The 18441-nt window shown below is 54.8% G+C and overlaps 4 non-coding genes across 4 annotated transcripts; all 4 read right to left on the reverse strand.

The window, feature by feature from the left end:
* Positions 1-1195: 1195 nt before the first annotated feature.
* trnat-cgu (transfer RNA threonine (anticodon CGU)) lies at positions 1196-1268 on the reverse strand. Its single transcript has one exon. It is a non-coding gene; the product is annotated as a tRNA-Thr (tRNA).
* A 7993-nt stretch (positions 1269-9261) lies between these two features.
* On the reverse strand, positions 9262-9334 carry trnat-ugu (transfer RNA threonine (anticodon UGU)). Its single transcript has one exon. It is a non-coding gene; the product is annotated as a tRNA-Thr (tRNA).
* Positions 9335-9960: 626 nt separating this feature from the next.
* trnat-agu (transfer RNA threonine (anticodon AGU)) lies at positions 9961-10033 on the reverse strand. Its single transcript has one exon. It is a non-coding gene; the product is annotated as a tRNA-Thr (tRNA).
* An 898-nt stretch (positions 10034-10931) lies between these two features.
* trnai-aau (transfer RNA isoleucine (anticodon AAU)) lies at positions 10932-11004 on the reverse strand. The gene has a single exon. It is a non-coding gene; the product is annotated as a tRNA-Ile (tRNA).
* Between the last annotated feature and the right edge of the window lie 7437 nt (positions 11005-18441).

The following is an 18441-nucleotide window of genomic DNA, read 5'->3' on the forward strand; positions in this document are numbered from 1 at the left end:
GGACACGGGGCACAGGGGGTGATGGATGAGTGGAACTCGGTGCGAGTTAGGACACGGGGCAGTGAGCACAGGGGGTGATGGGTGAGCGGGACTCGGTGCGAGTTAGGACACAGGGCAGCGAGCACAGGGGGTGATGGGTGAGTGGGACTCGGTGCGAGTTAGGACACGGGGGCAGTGAGCACAGAGGGTGATGGGTGAGCGGGACTCGGTGCGAGTTAGGACAGGGGGCAGCGAGCACAGGGGGTGATGGGTGAGTGGGACTCGGTGTGAGTTAGGACAGGGGGCAGCGAACACAGGGGGTGATGGGTGAGTGGGACTCGGTGCGAGTTAGGACACGGGGCAGTGAGCACAGGGGGTGATGGGTGAGTGGGACTCGGTGCGAGTTAGGACAGGGGGCAGCGAACACAGGGGGTGATGGGTGAGTGGGACTCAGTGCGAGTTAGGACACGGGGCAGTGAGCACAGGGGGTGATGGGTGAGTGGGACTCAGTGCGAGTTAGGATATGGGGGCAGCCGAGTTTTAGATCACCTCTAGTTTACGTCGGGTAGAATGTAGGAAGAAGTGAGAAACAGGGGAAAGGGCGGGGAGGGGATGGAGAGATTGAGGGGAAGGAGTGAGAGAGGGAAGGGGAGAGAGAGAGAGACGGGAAAGGATAGAGAGTGAGGGGAGAGAGGGTGTGGCGAGGGGGGAATGAGTGAGAGACAGGGAGAGCGAAATAGCGGGAAAGGGAGAGCGGGGTAAAAAGATGTCGAATGGGGAAGGCAGAGAGAGATTTGGATGGATAGAAAGTGTAACAGAGACAAAAGCCTGTTGTTGGATGGTCGGTCCTGGAGCTGTTTAATATTTATCATTAAAACTCTTGTTAATATTTATGATTGAAACTTTTCCGAATAGACAGTGAATTTTGAGGAGGCCCCTGGGAGTTTTAAACTCATGACCCCTGGTTTATTGGACCAGTTCTCTAACCCCTGAGCTCTGGAGCCACCTGCTTTGGGAAAGACACGGGAAGGAGCAGGAAAGAGAGGGGAAGGGAAAAGAGTGAGTGAGAGGGGGGAGGGGAGAGAAAGAGAGCGGGAAGGGGAGAGAGAGAGATGAGAACCTGCAGTTCCAGGGTCAGTCTCAGAGCTGTTTAATATTTATAATTAAAGCACTTGTTAATTGACGTTGAATTTAAATACTGAGACGAATTTTGAGCTAGCCCGAGTGAGATTTGAACTCACATTCCCTGATTTACGAGACCAGTGCTCTAACCCCTGAGCTATGGAGCCACCTGTTTGGGGAAACACAGGGAAAGGAACAGGAAAGAGAGGGGAAGGGAAAAGAGAGAGTGGAAGGAGTGAGAGAGAGGCGGAAGGCGAGAGAGAGGGGAAGGGGAGAGAGTGGGGAAGAGAGGGAGGTGGGGCAAAAGAGGGAGGGAATGGAGAGAGGGGGAGTGTGGAAGGGGGGAGAGAGAGGGGAAGGAGTGGGAGAGAGAGAGGGAGAGGAGCGAGTAGGAGGGGAAGGGGATGGGGAGACAGGGAGGAAGAGAGAGGGGCAGGGGAGAGAGAGGGAAGAAGGGGAGAGAGATGTTAAGGGAAGAGAGGAGGAAGGAGTGAGAGAGAGAGGGGGAGGACAGAGAGGGGGAGAACCTGAAAGGAAAGGGAAAAGAGAGAGACGGGAGTGTAAGAGTGTGGTGGTGGTCCCGGGGGTCAGGTTCACCTCTGACCTACTTGAGCGGTTCGAATCGCCCCCACTCCCTTGGGTTCGAGACTCTGGATTTATTTGGGGGGGTGTGACAAAGTGCAAAGGTTTGGTGCAAAAGAACTTTGATTTTATTAAAGACAAGAAAATACAATGTCAAAACTTATAATCACTCTGATAAAGAACAATACATTACACATTCAAAGGGGGTGTACAGTAAAATGACACCTCCCACCTCCCCATACCTAATCCTAGCTAGGTTAGACTCCAGGGCAGGCAGGGACTATGCTTACCAATCCTTTCTGGTCAGTTAGCGGTAGTTCACGGTTTCGGGGTTCCTTGAATTGTGTAGGTTCTGCTTGCCGTACCCCGAACGTCGGAGAAGACTTCTAGCTGCACAATCTTCAGTTGGGTTGAGTCCACTGATGCGGTAAGGCACGTTTTGGATCTATGGGGTAAGTACCCGGTTTTCTTCGTTAGAAATAGGTTCAAAGTCTCTTTAGGTAATGTTTTCACCTGTTGGTAGTCAGGGCTTAGATTGTAGACTGGAAACTTTCGATTCTTCGGTTTCTTCCAGTTGGAGTTTATTTGTAGTTTGGTCGATCGCGGTGGTTTTTCATTGATACCACGTTGGCTGTGGTCAGTTGTTGCCGCGATGGTGATGTTCTTCCTTCAGGACTTCAGGACTTCGAGGCTGGAGAAGTTAGTTTACAACGGTCGCGTTGGTTTCTCTCCCTTCTTGATGACACAAGCGTGGTCTCGGTTGTATGGCAAAGTATGTCATACCCTCTGTTAAAACAGGGGCCAGTTATACGGTTTGAGTGGTTCTAATCTTCACGCCAAATCAGTCCAGGATTCTTTGTTTGAATTTGGCGGGCTTGACTCCTCTTTGAAATATTTTGGCGGGCTCGTTCAAAGTTAATATGTTTTGGGTGGGTTGATGTTCGATAAACTGCTTTCTGGTGCAAATATTAGTTTGGTAATCGCAATATCCTTTTGTGCTTAGTTTTTCGCATACAGGCTGGATTGGGCCTCTTTGTGATGTATATGCTGAAATGGTTTTCCCGATTCAGTTTGATGGTTGGCTATCTCTGGGTTATTTGTTGTAATGTTAATGTCTCTTGTGGAGAAGGATTCTCGAATACCCATTTCTCCAGACAAGTTATGTCAGTCCCAACACCCAGACAGTCTCAATAATCAAGTTGTCTCCTGTTCGTTCTTTAGACCCGCACACAGCCTTGAATTTGTCTTCAAAAAGTCCAAAATTCTTTTACAGTTCATAGTTTCTTCCATAAGCACTTCAGGGTTCCAAACTTTCCGATCGATAGTCCCAAATTAAATTTCCTTTCGAATGAGCCCAAACACTGTGAGGGTGTTCTTCTGAATTTTGCATCCTTTCAAGGGGGAAGAGAGTGGGAGGAATGAGAGACAGGTGTCTAAATACTAAAATTAAGCCACAGTGAGATTTGAACTCACAACCGCTGGTTCACTAGACCAGTGCTCTAACCCCTGAGCTATGGACGCACCTGCTTTTAAAAAAAGAGGGGAAGGAGCAGGAAAGAGATGGACAGGGACAAGAGAGAGTGGAAGGAGGGAGAGAGAGTGGAAAGGGGAAAGAGAGGGAAGGGAAGGGGAGAGAGTTGGGAAGGAGTGAGAGAGAGGGAAGGGAAGACAGCGAGAAAGAGAGGGAGGTGGGAAACGAGAGGGAGGTGATGGAGAGAGAGAGAGTGTGGAAGGGGGAGAAAGAGGGGAAGGGAAGAGAGTGGGGAAGGGGAGAGAAAGGGGGAAGGGGAGAGAGATGGATGGAGTGAGAGAGGGAAGATGAAGCAGGGAGGAAGAGAGAGGGGAATGGGGAGAAAGGGAGTAGGAGGGGAGTAGGAGGGGAAAGAGTGAGAGAGAGGGAGGGGGAGAGTGAGGGGGAGAACCTGAAAGGAAAGGGAAAGGAGGGAGACAGGAGGGAAGGAAAAGGTGTAAGTGAGTGAGGGAAGGGGAGAAGAGGGGAAGGAGAGTGAGAGAGGAGAAGGGGAGTGTGAGGGGGAAGGGGAGAGAGAGGAGAAAATGGGTAGAAAAGAGAGAGGGAACGGGTGAGAGAGAGGGGGAAGGGGAAAGAGAGGGAGGGGAACGGGAGAGAGGGAGGTGAAGGGGAGAGATAGCGAGAGAAGGGGAGAGGGAGAAGGGAGGAAAGGGAGAGAGAGGGTGAAGGGGAGCGAGAGAGGGGGATAGTGAGCGTGAAAAGAGAGTGAGGGAAGGGGGGAGATAGGGGAAGGAGAGAGACAGAGAGGAGGAAATGGGTAGAGGCGAAAGAGGGAACGGGTGAGTGAAAGGAAGGGGAAGGGGAGAGAGTGGGGAAGGGGAGAGAGTGGGGAAGGGGAAAGAGAGGGGGGAACTTGAAAGGAAAGGGAAAAGAGGGAGGCTGGAGGGAAAAGGGGGAAGAGAGTGGGAGGAATGAGAGAGAGGGGGAAGGAGAGAGAGAGGGAAGGGAAGGAGAGTGGGGAAGGGGAGAGAGAAAGACGGAAGGGGAGAGAGAGTGGATGAAGTGAGAGAGGGAAGGTGAGACAGGGAGAAAGAGAGAGTTGTTGCGGGGGGAAAGAGAGAGAGGGGATGGTGAGAGTGAGGGGAAGGAGTGAGAGAGAGGGAAGGGGAGAGTGAGGGGAAGGAGTGAGAGAGAGGGAAGGGGAGAGGGGGACGAACGAGTGAGAGAGAAGGAAGGGGAGAGTGAGGGGAAGGAGTGAGAGAGAGGGAAGGGGAGAGTGAGGGGAAGGAGTGAGAGAGAGACGGGGAAGAGGAGAGACAGAGGGAACAACAACAATAATGTATATCTATACAGTGCCTTTAACGTAGTGAAATGCCCCAAGGTGCTCCACAGGAGGATTATGCGATAAAAATTTGACACCGAGCCACAAAATGAGATATTAGGGCAGGGCTTGGTCAAAGAGGTCGGTTATTAGGAGCGTCTTGAAGGAGGAAAGAGAGGTAGAGAGGTGGAGAGGTTTAGGGAGGGAGTTCCAGATATTGGGGCCCAGGCAACAGAAGACATGGCCACCGATGGTGGAGCGATTATAATCAGGGATGGTCAGGAGGGCGGAATTAGAGGAGTGCAGACATCTCGGGGGGTTGTGGGGCTGGAGGAGATTACAGAGATAGGGAGGGGCAAGGGGCTGGAGGATGTTACAGAGATAGGGAGGGGTGTAGGGGCTGGAGGAGGTTACAGAGATAGGGAGGGTTGTTGGGGCTGGAGGAGGTTACAGAGATAGGGAGTGTTGTTGGGGCTGGAGGAGGTTACAGAGATAGGGAGGGTTGTTGGGGCTGGAGGAGATTACAGAGATAGGGAGGGCCATGGGCCATGGAGAGATTTGTAAACAAGGATAGGAATTTTGAAATCGAGGCGTTGCTTAAGCGGGAGCCAATGTAGGTCAGTGAGCACAGGGGGTGATGGGTGAGCGGGACTGGGTGTGAGTTAGGACACGGGGGCAGCGAGCACAGGGGGTGATGGGTGAGTGGGACTGGGTGCGAGTTAGGACACGGGGGCAGCAAGCAAAACGGTTGAGGGGTGAGCGGGACTCGGTGTGAGTTAGGACACCGGGCAGCGAGCACAGGGGGTGATGGGTGAGCGGGACTCGGTGCGAGTTAGGACACGGGGCAGTGAGCACAGGGGGTGATGGGTGAGCGGGACTGGGTACGAGTTAGGACACCGGGCAGCGAGCACAGGGGGTGATGGGTGAGCGGGACTCGGTGCGAGTTAGGACACGGGGCAGTGAGCACAGGGGGTGATGGGTGAGCGGGACTCGGTGCGAGTTAGGACACGGGGCAGTGAGCACAGGGGGTGATGGGTGAGTGGGACTGGGTGCGAGTTAGGACACGGGGCAGTGAGCACAGGGGGTGATGGGTGAGCGGGACTGGTGCGAGTTAGGACACGGGTCAGTGAGCACAGGGAGTGATGGGTGAGCGGGACTGGGTGCGAGTTAGGACACGGGGCAGCGAGCACAGAGGGTGATGGGTGAGCGGGACTCGGTGCGAGTTAGGACACGGGGGCAGCGAGCACAGTGGGTGATGAGTGAGCGGGACTGGGTGTGAGTTAGGACACGGGGCAGTGAGCACAGGAGGTAATGGGTGAGTGGGACTCGGTGCGAGTTAGGACACGGGGGCAGCGAGCACAGTGGGTGATGAGTGAGCGGGACTGGGTGTGAGTTAGGACACGGGGCAGCGAGCACAGCGGGTGATGGGTGAGCGGGACTCGGTGTGAGTTCGGACACGGGGTCAGTGAGCACAGGGGGTGATGGCTGAGTGGGACTCGGTGCGAGTTAGGACACGGGGGCAGTGAGCACAGTGGGTGATGGGTGAGTGGGACTCGGTGCGAGTTAGGACACGGGGCAGTGAGCACAGGGGGTGATGGGTGAGTGGGACTCGGTGCGAGTTAGGACACGGGGCAGTGAGCACAGCGGGTGATGGGTGAGCGGGAGTCGGTGCGAGTTAGGACACGGGGTCAGTGAGCACAGGGGGTGATGGGTGAGCGGGATTTGATGCGAGTTAGGACACGGGGCAGTGAGCACAGGGAGTGATGGGTGAGCGGGACTGGGTGCGAGTTAGGACACGGGGGCAGTGAGCACAGTGGGTGATGGGTGAGTGGGACTCGGTGCGAGTTAGGACACGGGGCAGTGAGCACAGCGGGTGATGGGTGAGCGGGACTCGGTGCGAGTTAGGACACGGGGGCAGTGAGCACAGGGGGTGATGGGTGAGCGGGACTCGGTGCGAGTTAGGACACGGGGTCAGTGAGCACAGGGGGTGATGGGTGAGCGGGACTTGATGCGAGTTAGGACACGGGGCAGTGAGCACAGGGAGTGATGGGTGAGCGGGACTGGGTGCGAGTTAGGACACGGGGGCAGTGAGCACAGTGGGTGATGGGTGAGTGGGACTCGGTGCGAGTTAGGACACGGGGCAGTGAGCACAGCGGGTGATGGGTGAGCGGGACTCGGTGCGACTTAGGACACGGGGGCAGTGAGCACAGGGGGTGATGGGTGAGCGGGACTCGGTGCGAGTTAGGACACGGGGTCAGTGAGCACAGGGGGTGATGGGTGAGCGGGACTTGATGCGAGTTAGGACACGGGGCAGTGAGCACAGGGAGTGATGGGTGAGCGGGACTGGGTGCGAGTTAGTACACTGGGCAGTGAGCACAGGGGGTGATGGGTGAGTGGGACTGGGTGCAAGTTAGGACACGGGTCAGCGAGCATAGTGGGTGATGGGTGAGTGGGACTGGGTGTGAGTTAGGACATGGGGCAGTGAGCACAGGGGGTGATGGGTGAGCGGGACTGGGTGCGAGTTAGGACATGGGGTCAGCGAGCACAGGGGGTGATGGGTGAGTGGGACTGGGTGTTAGTTAGGACACGGGGTCAGTGAGCACAGGGGGTGATGGGTGAGCGGGACTGGGTGTGAGTTAGGACACGGGGGCAGTGAGCACAGGGGGTGATGGGTGAGTGGGACTGGGTGCAAGTTAGGACACGGGTCAGTCAGCACAGGGGGTGATGGGTGAGTGGGACACGGTGCGAGTTAGGACACGGGTCAGCGAGCACAGTGGGTGATGGGTGAGTGGGACTCGGTGCGAGTTAGGACATGGGGCAGTGAGCACAGGGGGTGATGGGTGAGTGGGACTCGGTGCGAGTTAGGTCATGGGGGCAGCGAGCACAGGGGCTGATGGGTGAGTGGGACTCGGTGTGAGTTAGGACATGGGGCAGCCGAGTTTTGGATCACCTCTAGTTTACGACGGGTAGAATGTGGGAAGGAGTGAGAGAGAGAATCAGAGAATCATAAACATTTACAGCACGGGAGGAGGCCATTCGGCCCATCGTGTCCACACGGGCCGACCAAGAGCTACCCAGCCTAATCCCACTTTCCAGCTCTCGGTCCGTAGCCCTGTAGCTTACGACACTTCAAGTGCACATCCAAGTACTTTTTAAATGTGGTGAGGGTTTCTGCCTCTACCACCCTTTCAGGCCGTGAGTTCCAGACCCCCACCACCCTCTGGGTGAAGACATTTCCCCTCAAATCCCCTCTAAACCTCCCCCCAATTACTTTAAATCTATGCCCCCTGGTTATTGACCCCCTCTGCTAAGGGGAAATAGGTCCTTCCTATCCACTCTATCCAGGCCCCTCATAATTTTATACACCTCAATTAAATCTCCCCTCAGCCTCCTCTGTTCCCAGGAAAACAACCCCAGCCTATCCAATCTTTCCTCATGGCTAAAGTTTTCCAGTCCCGGCAACATCCTGGTAAATCTCCTCTGCACCCTCTCCAGTGCAATCACATCCTTCCTGTAATGTGGTGACCAGAACTGCACGCAGTACTCCAGCTGTGGCCTAACCAATGTTGTGTACAGTTCGAGCGTAACCACAGGGCGGGGGTAAGGTGTGCATTTAATAAATTTGGTGAATTTACAGAGTGCCCTCCGAGGGTCAAACAGATGTGGCCGTGGGATTCATTATTTGTGGAAAATCCCAACTGGATCATCTTGTGTCCATTGCCGCATCTTGAGCCTAAAACCAGCGAAGGCAGGAACTGGGAAATGTCAGGATATCGCAGGAAGGATGTGATTGCACTGGAGAGGGTGCAGAGGAGATTTACCAGGATGTTGGCGGGACTGGAGAATTTTAGCGATGAGGAAAGATTGGATCGGCTGGGGTTGTTTTCTTTGGAACAGAGGAGGCTGAGGGGAGACCTCCATTCCTTCACCCAGAGGGTGGTGGGGGTCTGGAACTCACGGCCTGAAAGGGTGGTAGAGGCAGAAACCCTCACCACATTTAAAAGGTACTTGGATGTGCACTTGAAGTGCCGTAAGCTACAGGGCTACGGACCGAGAGCTGGAAAGTGGGATCAGGCTGGGATCATATCATCATCATAGGCAGTCCCTCGGAATCGAGGAAGACTTGCTTCCACTCTTAACATGCGTCCTGAGGTGACTGAACAGTCCAATACGGGAACCACAGTCCCTGTCACAGGTGGGACAGACAGACGTTGAGGGAAGGGGAGGGTGGGACTGGTTTGCCGCACGCTCCTTCCGCTGCCTGCGCTTGGTTTCTGCACGCTCTCGGCGACGAGACTCGAGGTGCTCAGCGCCCTCCCGGATGCACTTCCTCCACTTCGGGCGGGACTGGTCTTTGACCAGGGACTCCCAGGTGTCGGTGGGGATGTTGCACTTTATCAGGGAGGCTTTGAGGGGTGTCCCTTGTAACGTTTCCTCTGCCCACCTTTGTCTCGCTTGCCGTGAAGGAGTTCCGAGTCGAGCGCTTGCCTGGGGAGTCTCGTGTCTGGGACATGCGGACTATGTGGCCCTGCCCAGCAGATAGCTCTTGGTCGGCTGGTGCGGACACGATGGGCCGAAATGGTCACCTTCCCTGCTGTAAGATTCTATGAGTCGATGATATATCGGTGTCTCTGAGACTGGATGTGGAAAAGGTGGGATACAGACTGGGGGTGGGAAGTGAAAGTGCTGTGGGCAGATTGTAAAGTGCGGAGTGAGTGGTTCCTGTTGATGGTATCGGCCTGTCGTCGATTGACGATCAATTCAGTAACAGAAGCCAAAATTGAGTAGGCCCCAGTGAGATTTGAACCCACGACCCCTGGTTTACAAGACCAGTGCTCTAACCCCTGAGCTATGGAGCCACCTGTAACACCAGCTCCTGTTTGCATCTTACTATTGTTAACAAGGAGGTGGGGCCCGAATAATCATTCTCGGTGATTCATCCCTGAACATTGACAGAATCTTACAGCACACAAGGAGGGCCATTCGGCCCATCGTGTCGGTGTCGGCTCTGTGAGAGAGATTAGTGCTTGGAAGTTGTAAAAGGAGGGAGAGAGGGGAATGAGTGGGAGAGGGAATGGGAGAGAGAGGGGGAAGGAGTCAGCCAGAGGGGAATGGGAGAGAGCGGAACAGGGGAGAGCGAGAGGGGGAGGGGAGAGAGATGGGAAGTCGAGAGAGGGAGGAGGCAGGGGAGAGAGAAAGGAAGGGAAGAGAGAGGGAGGGAGCAGAGGAGAATCTGAAAAGAAAGGCAAAAGAGTGAGAGAGAGGGGAGAGAGAGGGAAAGGGGAGAGAGAGGGGAAAGAGTGAGAGAAGGAGAAAGTGAGATTTCAGGAAAAAAAAATGCAGAGCGGATCGTGACCTGGAAAGCAGAGAGAGTGTCTGCAAGACAGAGGCCTGTTGTTTGAGGGTCAGTCTCAGAGTTGTTAATATTTAAAATTAAAGCCCTTGTTAATTGACACTGTATTTAAATACTGAGCTAATTTTGAGTCGGCCCCAGTGAGATTTGAACCCACGATCCCTGGATTACTAGACCAGTGCTCTAACCCCTGAGCTATGGAACCACCTGCCTTGGGCTGTGGGTCATTCCCCAGTTAGTGCTGTGTGTTTGAAGAATGAGGAGGGGTCAGTGAAACGCTCAGATTGTGTCTCATCCCCCAGACTCCTGCCTCCGTCTCTTCAATATTCACTTCTCAACATCGATATATCGGGTCTTTCACGTAGTAAAACATCCCAAGGCAACTCAGTCACACTCTGGCTCAATCTCTCTGTCTCTCTGTCTCTCTCTTTCTGTCATGTATGTATGCTTGGGGTTACTAGCCACCAGGTGGGGCCACTGTCGGAGGTCATTGGGCTGTACACACGCGTGTTCGGCCCAGGTATAAAAGGCCAGCCATCTTGTAATGTAATCACTTTGGGCCCGAATAAAGTAGAGCCAGGTGTGTACCTGTTCGGAGTTGACAGTAATCTGTCTATTGAGTTATTGCACACACAACACTTTCTCACTCTCTCTGTCTCTCTCACACACTCTCACTTTCTCTCTGTGTGTCTCTCGAGGGGGAAAGGGAGAGAGGGGAAGGGGAGAGAGAGGGGGAAGGAGTGAGAGAGAGGAGAAGGAGTGGGGAGAGAATGAAAGTAGAGAGGGAAGGGAAGAGAGGGGAAGGGGAGAGAGGGGAAGGGGAGAGAAGGGGAAGGAGTGGGGAGAGAATGAAAGTAGAGAGGGAAGGGGAGAGAGGAGAGAGAGGGGAAAGAGGGAGAGTGAGAGGGGAAGGGGAGAGCGAGGAAAGGGAAAGAGAGAGAGGGAGAGAGGGGTAAAAAGATGTAGAACGGGTCGTGATGGGGAAGGGAGAGAGAGAGAGACGAGAACCTGTTGTTCCAGGGTCGGTCTCGGAGCTTTTTAATATTTATAATTAAAACCCTTGTTAATTGACGGCAAATTTAAATACAGAAATAATTTTGAACAGGCCCCAGTGAGATTTGAACTCACGACCCCTGATTTATTAGACCAGTGCTCTAACCCCTGAGCTATGGAGCAAACTGCTTTGGGAAAGATCGGGGAAGGGGCAGGAAAGAGAGGGGAAGGTAAAAGAGAGAGTGGAATTAGTGAGAGAGAGAGGGAAGGAGTGAGAGAGGGAGGGGAAGGGGAGAGAGAGTGGGGGAAGGAGTGAGAGAGAGGGGGAAGGGGAGAAAGTGGGGGAAGGAGTGAGAGAGTGGGAGAAGGAGTGAGAGAGCGGCGAAGGAGTGAGAGAGAGGGGGAAGGAGTGAGAGAGAGGGGGAGGGGAGAGAGAGGGGGAAGGAGTGAGAGAGGGGGTGAGCGGCGAGAGAGGGGGGAAGGAGTGAGAGAGGGGGAAGGGGAGAGAGTGGGGGAAGGAGTGAGAGAGAGGGGGAAGGAGTGAGAGAGAGGGGGAGGGGAGAGAGAGGGGGAAGGAGTGAGAGAGAGGGTGAGGGGCGAGAGAGGGGGGAAGGAGTGAGAGAGGGGGAAGGGGAGAGAGTGGGGGAAGGAGTGAGAGAGAGGGGGAAGGAGTGAGAGAGAGGGGGAGGGGAGAGAGATAGGGGAAGGAGTGAGAGAGAGGGGGAAGGAGTGAGAGAGAGGGGGAGGGGAGAGAGATAGGGGAAGCAGTGAGAGAGTGCGGAAGGAATGAGAGAGAGGGGAAAGGGAGAGAGAGGGGGGAAGGAGTGAGAGAGAGCGGAAGGGGAGAGAGTGGTGGAAGGAGCAAGAGAGAGGGGAAGGGGAGAGAGTGGGGGAAGGAGTGAGAGAGAGGGGGAAGGAGCGAGAGAGAGGGGGAGGGGAGAGAGATAGGGGAAGGAGTGAGAGAGGGGGGAAGTTGAGAGCGAGGGGGAAGGAGTGAGAGAGAGGAGAAGGGGAGAGAGTGGTGGAACGAGTGAGAGAGAGGGGGAGGGGAGAGAGAGGGGGAAGGAGTGAGAGAGAGGGTGAGGGGAGAGAGAGGGGGGAAGGAGTGAGAGAGAGGGGGAAGGAGCGAGAGAGAGGGGGAAGGAGTGAGAGAGAGGGGGAGGGGAGAGAGAGGGGGAAGGAGTGAGAGAGAGGGTGAGGGGAGAGAGAGGGGGGAAGGAGTGAGAGAGAGGGGAAGGGGAGAGAGTGGGGGAAGGAGTGAGAGAGAGGGGGAAGGAGTGAGAGAGAGGAGAAGGGGAGAGAGTGGGGGAAGGAGTGAGAGAGAGGGGGAGGGGAGAGAGAGGGGGAAGGAGTGAGAGAGAGGGTGAGGGGAGAGAGAGGGGAAGGAGTGAGAGAGAGGGGAAGGGGAGAGAGTGGGGGAAGGAGTGAGAGAGAGGGGGAAGGAGCGAGAGAGAGGGGGAAGGAGTGAGAGAGAGGGGGAGGGGAGAGAGAGGGGGAAGGACTGAGAGAGAGGGTGAGGGGAGAGAGAGGGGGGAAGGAGTGAGAGAGAGGGGAAGGGGAGAGAGTGGGGGAAGGAGTGAGAGAGAGGGGGAAGGAGTGAGAGAGAGGAGAAGGGGAGAGAGTGGGGGAAGGAGTGAGAGAGAGGGGAACGGAGAGAAAGGGGAAAGGAGTGAGAGACAGTGGAAGGGGAGAGAGGGGAAGGGGAGAGAGTGGGAGAAGTGGAGAATCTGAAAAGAAAGGGAAGAGAAAGCGAGAGAGCGGACGGAGGGGAAGGGAGAGGGAAAGGGAGAGTGAAACGGCAATGGGGTAAGCGGAGAGAAGGGGGAGAGATTGGGTAGTGGAAAGAGGGGGAGGGGAGAGAGAGGGAAGTTAGAGGAGGAAGGAGAGAGAGGGGAACGTGTGAAGAGGGAATGAATGTAGAGAGGGAAGGGGAGAGGGGGGAAGGGGAGAGAAAGAGAGGGAAAGGGGAGAGAGAGAGGGGGAGGGGAAAGAGAGGGAGAGAGATGGGAAGGGGAGAGAGAGAGAGAGGGGAAAGGGAGAGAGCGGAAGGGGAGAGAGAGTGAAGAGATCGCAAAGTCTCTGGTTAAAGAATGGACTCAGTCGAGAATATTGCGTGGACTTTGTAGGGTTTGTCTCTGAGGGTATTTTCCCTGTGATGGGATCTCCCTGTGCAGGTACGTGAAAACGCTGGTTTGTTAAAACTCTGGAGACCACATGGCGGCTGTCTGTGACAAAACCCAGGATGTAAAGGTTCACCCGCCAGTCCCAGCAAAAGGAAGGGGGGGTCCACTGACAAAGGGGCTCAGGAACCTGAGGCACCCGTTCACGTGAAGCCAGTGACCAGATTAGAAAGCCACTCGAACGCGAAAGCACTTCCCATCTCCAGTCTCAGACGGGAAGCTGAACAATGAACCCACAGCCTGGCCAGGTGAAGAGGAGCCAGTTTTTTCCCAACACACCGAGCGAGATATGTCCCAGACTCAGGGCCATTCGTCCAATCACAGAACACACGTGGGTCTGATGATGGCCCATCACTGACTAAGCAGCGGAGCGCTTCGAAACAAAAGTTTGGTGGGACAGATAGGGGTAGCTCGACTCCGATAAAGATAGTCACTTTTCCACCGTTCTCGTGCTCCCTCTCGCTCTCGCTCCACCGAGATCGACGGAACAAGAAGACGTACCAGAGGGGGAAGCCACAGTTCGACAGAAGAAGGCGCTGAGACTGAGAACCACGTACCCCTCACGGGGTACGACCTCCAGGGCAGTGACTTCCCACGGCTGAGCTGAGCGATCGAGAGCGACTGTGTGTGTGCTGGTGAACATGGTCGCGGGTGTCCCAAGCCAGTAACCAGAGGTGGCCCAGGTGAGGTGTAACGGCTCAGGGTTCTTTCTCAGAAGTGAAGCTTTTTCGGGGCGATTCTGGGGAGGGAGCTTTGTTTGGTTGAGCCAGGGGAAGGGGCTTGTGTGATGAGGTAATTCGTTGTTCAGGGTGGAGTTAGAATCCACCGTAGCAACAAGGGAATGACTGCATGGGACCGGTCCTCAGTTCCGTACTGTGTGTATGTTGTTTGTAACCTGGATATTAATCTCCACACAGACAGTGATTGCGTTTAGTAGTGCATGTTTTACCCAGTGTATGTTAGACCTAATAAATATCAGTAACGGTGTTTCACCGAGGCTTTCCTGTCTGTAACTCATTCCATTTACACTCTGAATAATAATCCCCGGGTACAGAACTTTCGTAAGGTGAGGGCGATTAGAAACATCCGTCTAGCAATTGGGCCAGGATCAAAACCATTCACACCAGGGAGAAGGGGGGAATCTGAAAAGGAAGGGAGAAGAGAGAGAGAGAGAGAGGAGGGGAGGGAGGGAAGGGGAAGGCGAGAGAGAGGGAAGATAGAGGAGGAAGAAGAGAGAGGGGAAGGAGTGAGAGAATGAAAGCAGAGAGGGAAGGGGAGAGAGGGGAAGTAGAGAGCGAGAGAGGGGAAGGGGAGAGAGAGAGTGGGGAAGGAGAGGTGAAGAGAGGGGAAGGGAAAAGGGAAAGTTGGGAATGTGAAAGAGCGGGAGGGGAAGGGGAGAGATAGAGAGGGGAAGGAGTGGGAAAGAGAGGGGAAGGGGAAAGAGAGAGTGGAAGGAGTGAGAGAGAGCGGGAAGGAGTGATAGAGGGGGGAAGGGGAAAAAGCGGGTGGTGAAGGGGAGAGAGAGGGAGAAGGGGGAAATCTGAAAAGAAATGGAAAAGAGAGAGAGAGAGAGGAGGGAGGGGAGGGAGGGGACGAAAGAGAGGGAGGAAGGAGAGGGAAGCAGAGAGTGAAAAGCGGAGAGAGGGGGAAGGAGAGACAGTGAGGGGAGAGGGTTAGAGAGGGGAATGAGTGAATGTAATGTCTGTAAGCTTGTAATGTTTGTCGCTCCACACTGTGGATGTGGACATATTGTGTACTGCAACTGCAGAGTTAATAATTAAACAGAACCAGGCAGATTTCCGGAGGCTTCCGAGAGAGCTGCCTGCCTTGTTTGGAGCTGTGTGTGCTGTGCTCTGTGAATATATCACAGTGAGAGACGGGGAAAGCGAGATAGTGGGAAAGGGAGAGAGGTAGGAAGGAGTGAGAGAGAGTTGGAAGGGGAGACAGGGAGGAAAAGAGAGCGAAGGGGAGAGAGAGAGGGGGAGGGGAAAGAGAGGGAGGGGACAGAGAGAGGGGGAAGGAGAGAGATAGAGAGAGAGGAAAGGAGTGAGAGAGGGGAATAGGAGAGAGCGGAAGGGGAGAGAAAGAGATGGAAGGTGAGAGAGGGAGGGGAAGGGGAGAGAGAGAAGGGAAGAGGAGAGAGGGAGGAGACAGAGGAGAGAGAGAAAGGAAGGGGAGAGAGAGAGAGAATGGGAGAATCTGAAAAAAAGGGAAAAGAGAGAGAGAGGAGGGAGGGGGAGATGGGAATGTGAGATGGGAAAAGCGAGATAGCGGAAAAAAGATGTAAAATGTGTCAGGCAGAGAGAGAGAAGGTTGTGAGTGGAGCCTGTTGTTCCAGGGTCAATCTCACAGCTGTTTAACATTTATAATTTAACATGTTGTTAATTGACGGTGTATTTAAATACTGAACTAATTTTGAGTAGGCCCCAGTGTGATTTGAACCCACGACCCCTGGTTTTATTCGACCAGTGCTCTAACCCCTGAGCTATTGAACCACCTGCCCTGGGATGTGGGTCATTCGCCAGTTAGTGCTGTGTGTTTGAAGAATGAGGAGGGGTCAGTGAAACACTCAGATTGTGTCTCATCCCCCAGACTCCTGCCTCCGTCTCTTCAATATTCACTTCTCAACATCGATATATCGGGTCTTTCACGTAGTAAAACATCCCAAGGCAACTCAGTCACACTCTGTCCCAATCTCTCTGTCTCTCTGTCTCTCTGTGTCTCTGTGTATCTTTCTCAGTCTCTCTCTCCATGTCTTTCTTTCTCACTCTGTCTCTGTCTCTCTATCACTTTGTCTCTCTGTTTCTCTATCTCTTTCTCTCTCACTCTCTCTCTGTTTCTCTCTCTTTCTCAGTCTCTCTCTCTGTCTCTCTATCACTGTCTCTCTGTCTCCCTCTCTCTCTCTCACTCACTCTCTCTCACTCACTCTCTCTCTGTTTCTCTCTATTTCTCAGGCTCTCTCTCTATCTCTCAATCACTTTCTCTCTGTCGCTCACTGTCTCTCGAGCTGGAAGGGGTTAGAGAGGGGGAAGGGGAAAGTCAGAAGGGAAAGGAGAGAGGGAGGGGAGAGATTGAGAAGTGAGTGGAGAGAGAGGAGCGGAGAGTGGGAAGGGGAGAAAGCGGGGGAAAGGAACAGGGAGAGGGAAGGAGTGAGTGAGGGGGGAAGGCGAGAGAGAGAGAGTGATGAAGAGAGAGAGGAGCGTGTCAGTAGTTGTTATTACATCGATAGTCCACTAGATGGGGCTCTATTAGAGGAAGAGAGAGGGAAGGGGAGAGAGAGGGGAAGGAGTGAGAGAGAGGGAAGGGGAGAGTGAGGGGAAGGAGTGAGAGAGAGGGAAGGGGAGAGTGAGGGGAAGGAGTGAGAGAGAGGGAAGGGGAAAGTGAGGGGAAGGAGTGAGAGAGAGGGAAGGGGAGATTGAGGGGAAGGAGTGAGAGGGAGGGAAGGGGAGAGTGAGGGGAAGGAGTGAGAGAGAGGGAAGGGGAGAGTGAGGGGAAGGAGTGAGAGAGAGGGAAGGGGAGAGTGAGGGGAAGGATTGAGAGAGAGGGAAGGGGAGAGTCAGGGGAAGGAGTGAGAGAGAGGGAAGGGGAGAGTGAGGGGAAGGAGTGAGAGAGAGGGAAGGGGAGAGTGAGGGGATGGAGTGAGAGAGAGAGAAGGGGAGAGTGTGGGGAAGGAGTGAGAGAGAGACGGGGAAGAGGAGAGACAGAGGGAACACCAACAATAATGTATATTTATATAGCGCCTTTAACGTAGTGAAACGTCCCAGGGTGCTCCACAGGAGGATTATGGGATAAAAATTTGACACCGAGCCACAAAAATAGAAATTAGCGCAGGTGAAGTGGTCGGTTTTAAGGAGAGTCTTGAAGGAGGAAAGAGAGGTAGAGAGGCGGAGAGGTTTCGGGAGGGAGTTCCAGAGCTTGGGGCCCAGGCAACAGAAGGCACGGCCACCGATGGTGGAGCGATTATAATCAGGGATGGTCAGGAGGGCAGAATTAGAGGAGTGCAGACATCTCGGGGGGTTGTGGGGCTGGAGGGGGTTACAGAGATAGGGAGGGGTGTAGGGGCTGGAGGAGGTTACAGAGATAGGGAGGGGTGTAGGTGCTGGAGGAGGTTACAGAGATAGGGAGGGGTGTAGGGGCTGGAGGAGGTTATAGAGATAGGGAGGGGTGTAGGTGCTGGAGGAGGTTACAGAGATAGGGAGGGGTGTAGTGGCTGGAGGAGGTTACAGAGATAGGGAGGGGTGTAGGTGTTGGAGGAGGTTATAGAGATAGGGAGGGGTGTAGACGCTGGAGGAGGTTACAGAGATAGGGAGGGGTGTAGGGGCTGGAGGAGGTTACAGAGATCGGGAGGGGTGTAGGTGCTGGAGGAGGTTACAGAGATAGGGAGGTGTGTAGGGGCTGGAGGAGGTTACAGAGATAGGGAGGGGTGTAGGTGCTGGAGGAGGTTACAGAGATAGGGAGGGGTGTAGTGGCTGGAGGAGGTTACAGAGATAGGGAGGGGTGTAGGTGTTGGAGGAGGTTATAGAGATAGGGAGGGGTGTAGACGCTAGAGGAGGTAACAGAGATAGGGAGGGGTGTAGGTGCTGGAGGAAGTTACAGAGATAGGGAGGGGCGAGCGTCATGGAGGGATTTGGAAACAAGGATGAGAATTTTGAAATCGAGGCGTTGCTTAACCGGGAGCCAATGTAGGGCAGAGAGCACAGGGGGTGATGGGTGAGTGGGACTGGGTGCGAGTTAGGACACGGGGCAGTGAGCACAGGGGGTGATGGGTGAGTGGGACTCGGTGCGAGTTAGGACACGGGGCAGTGAGCACAGGGGGTGATGGGTGAGTGGGACTCGGTGCGAGTTAGGACACGGGGCAGTGAGCACAGGGGGTGATGGGTGAGCGGGACTCGGTGCGAGTTAGGACACGGGGCAGTGAGCACAGGGGGTGATGGGTGAGCGGGACTCGGTGCGAGTTAGGACACGGGGCAGTGAGCACAGTGGGTGATGGGTGAGCGGGACTCGGTGCAAGTTAGGACACGGGGCAGTGAGCACAGGGGGTGATGGGTGAGTGGGACTCGGTGTGAGTTAGGACACGGGGCAGTGAGCACAGGCGGTGATGGGTGAGTGGGACTGGGTGCGAGTTAGGACACGGGGCAGTGAGCACAGGGGGTGATGGGTGAGCGGGACTCGGTGCGAGTTAGGACACGGGGGCAGTGAGCACAGGGGGTGATGGGTGAGTGAGACTGGGTGCGAGTTAGGACACGGGGTCAGTGAGCACAGGGGGTGATGGGTGAGTGGGACTGGGTGCGAGTTAGGACACGGGGTCAGTGAGCACAGTGGGTGATGGGTGAGTGGGACTGGGTGCGAGTTAGGACACGGGGTCAGTGAGCACAGTGGGTGATGGGTGAGCGGGTCTCGGTGTGAGTTAGGACACGGGGTGAGTCGAGTTTTGGATCAC

The sequence above is a fragment of the Pristiophorus japonicus genome, unplaced genomic scaffold (assembly GCF_044704955.1).
Source record: "Pristiophorus japonicus isolate sPriJap1 unplaced genomic scaffold, sPriJap1.hap1 HAP1_SCAFFOLD_288, whole genome shotgun sequence".
Classification (NCBI taxonomy): domain Eukaryota; kingdom Metazoa; phylum Chordata; class Chondrichthyes; family Pristiophoridae; genus Pristiophorus; species Pristiophorus japonicus.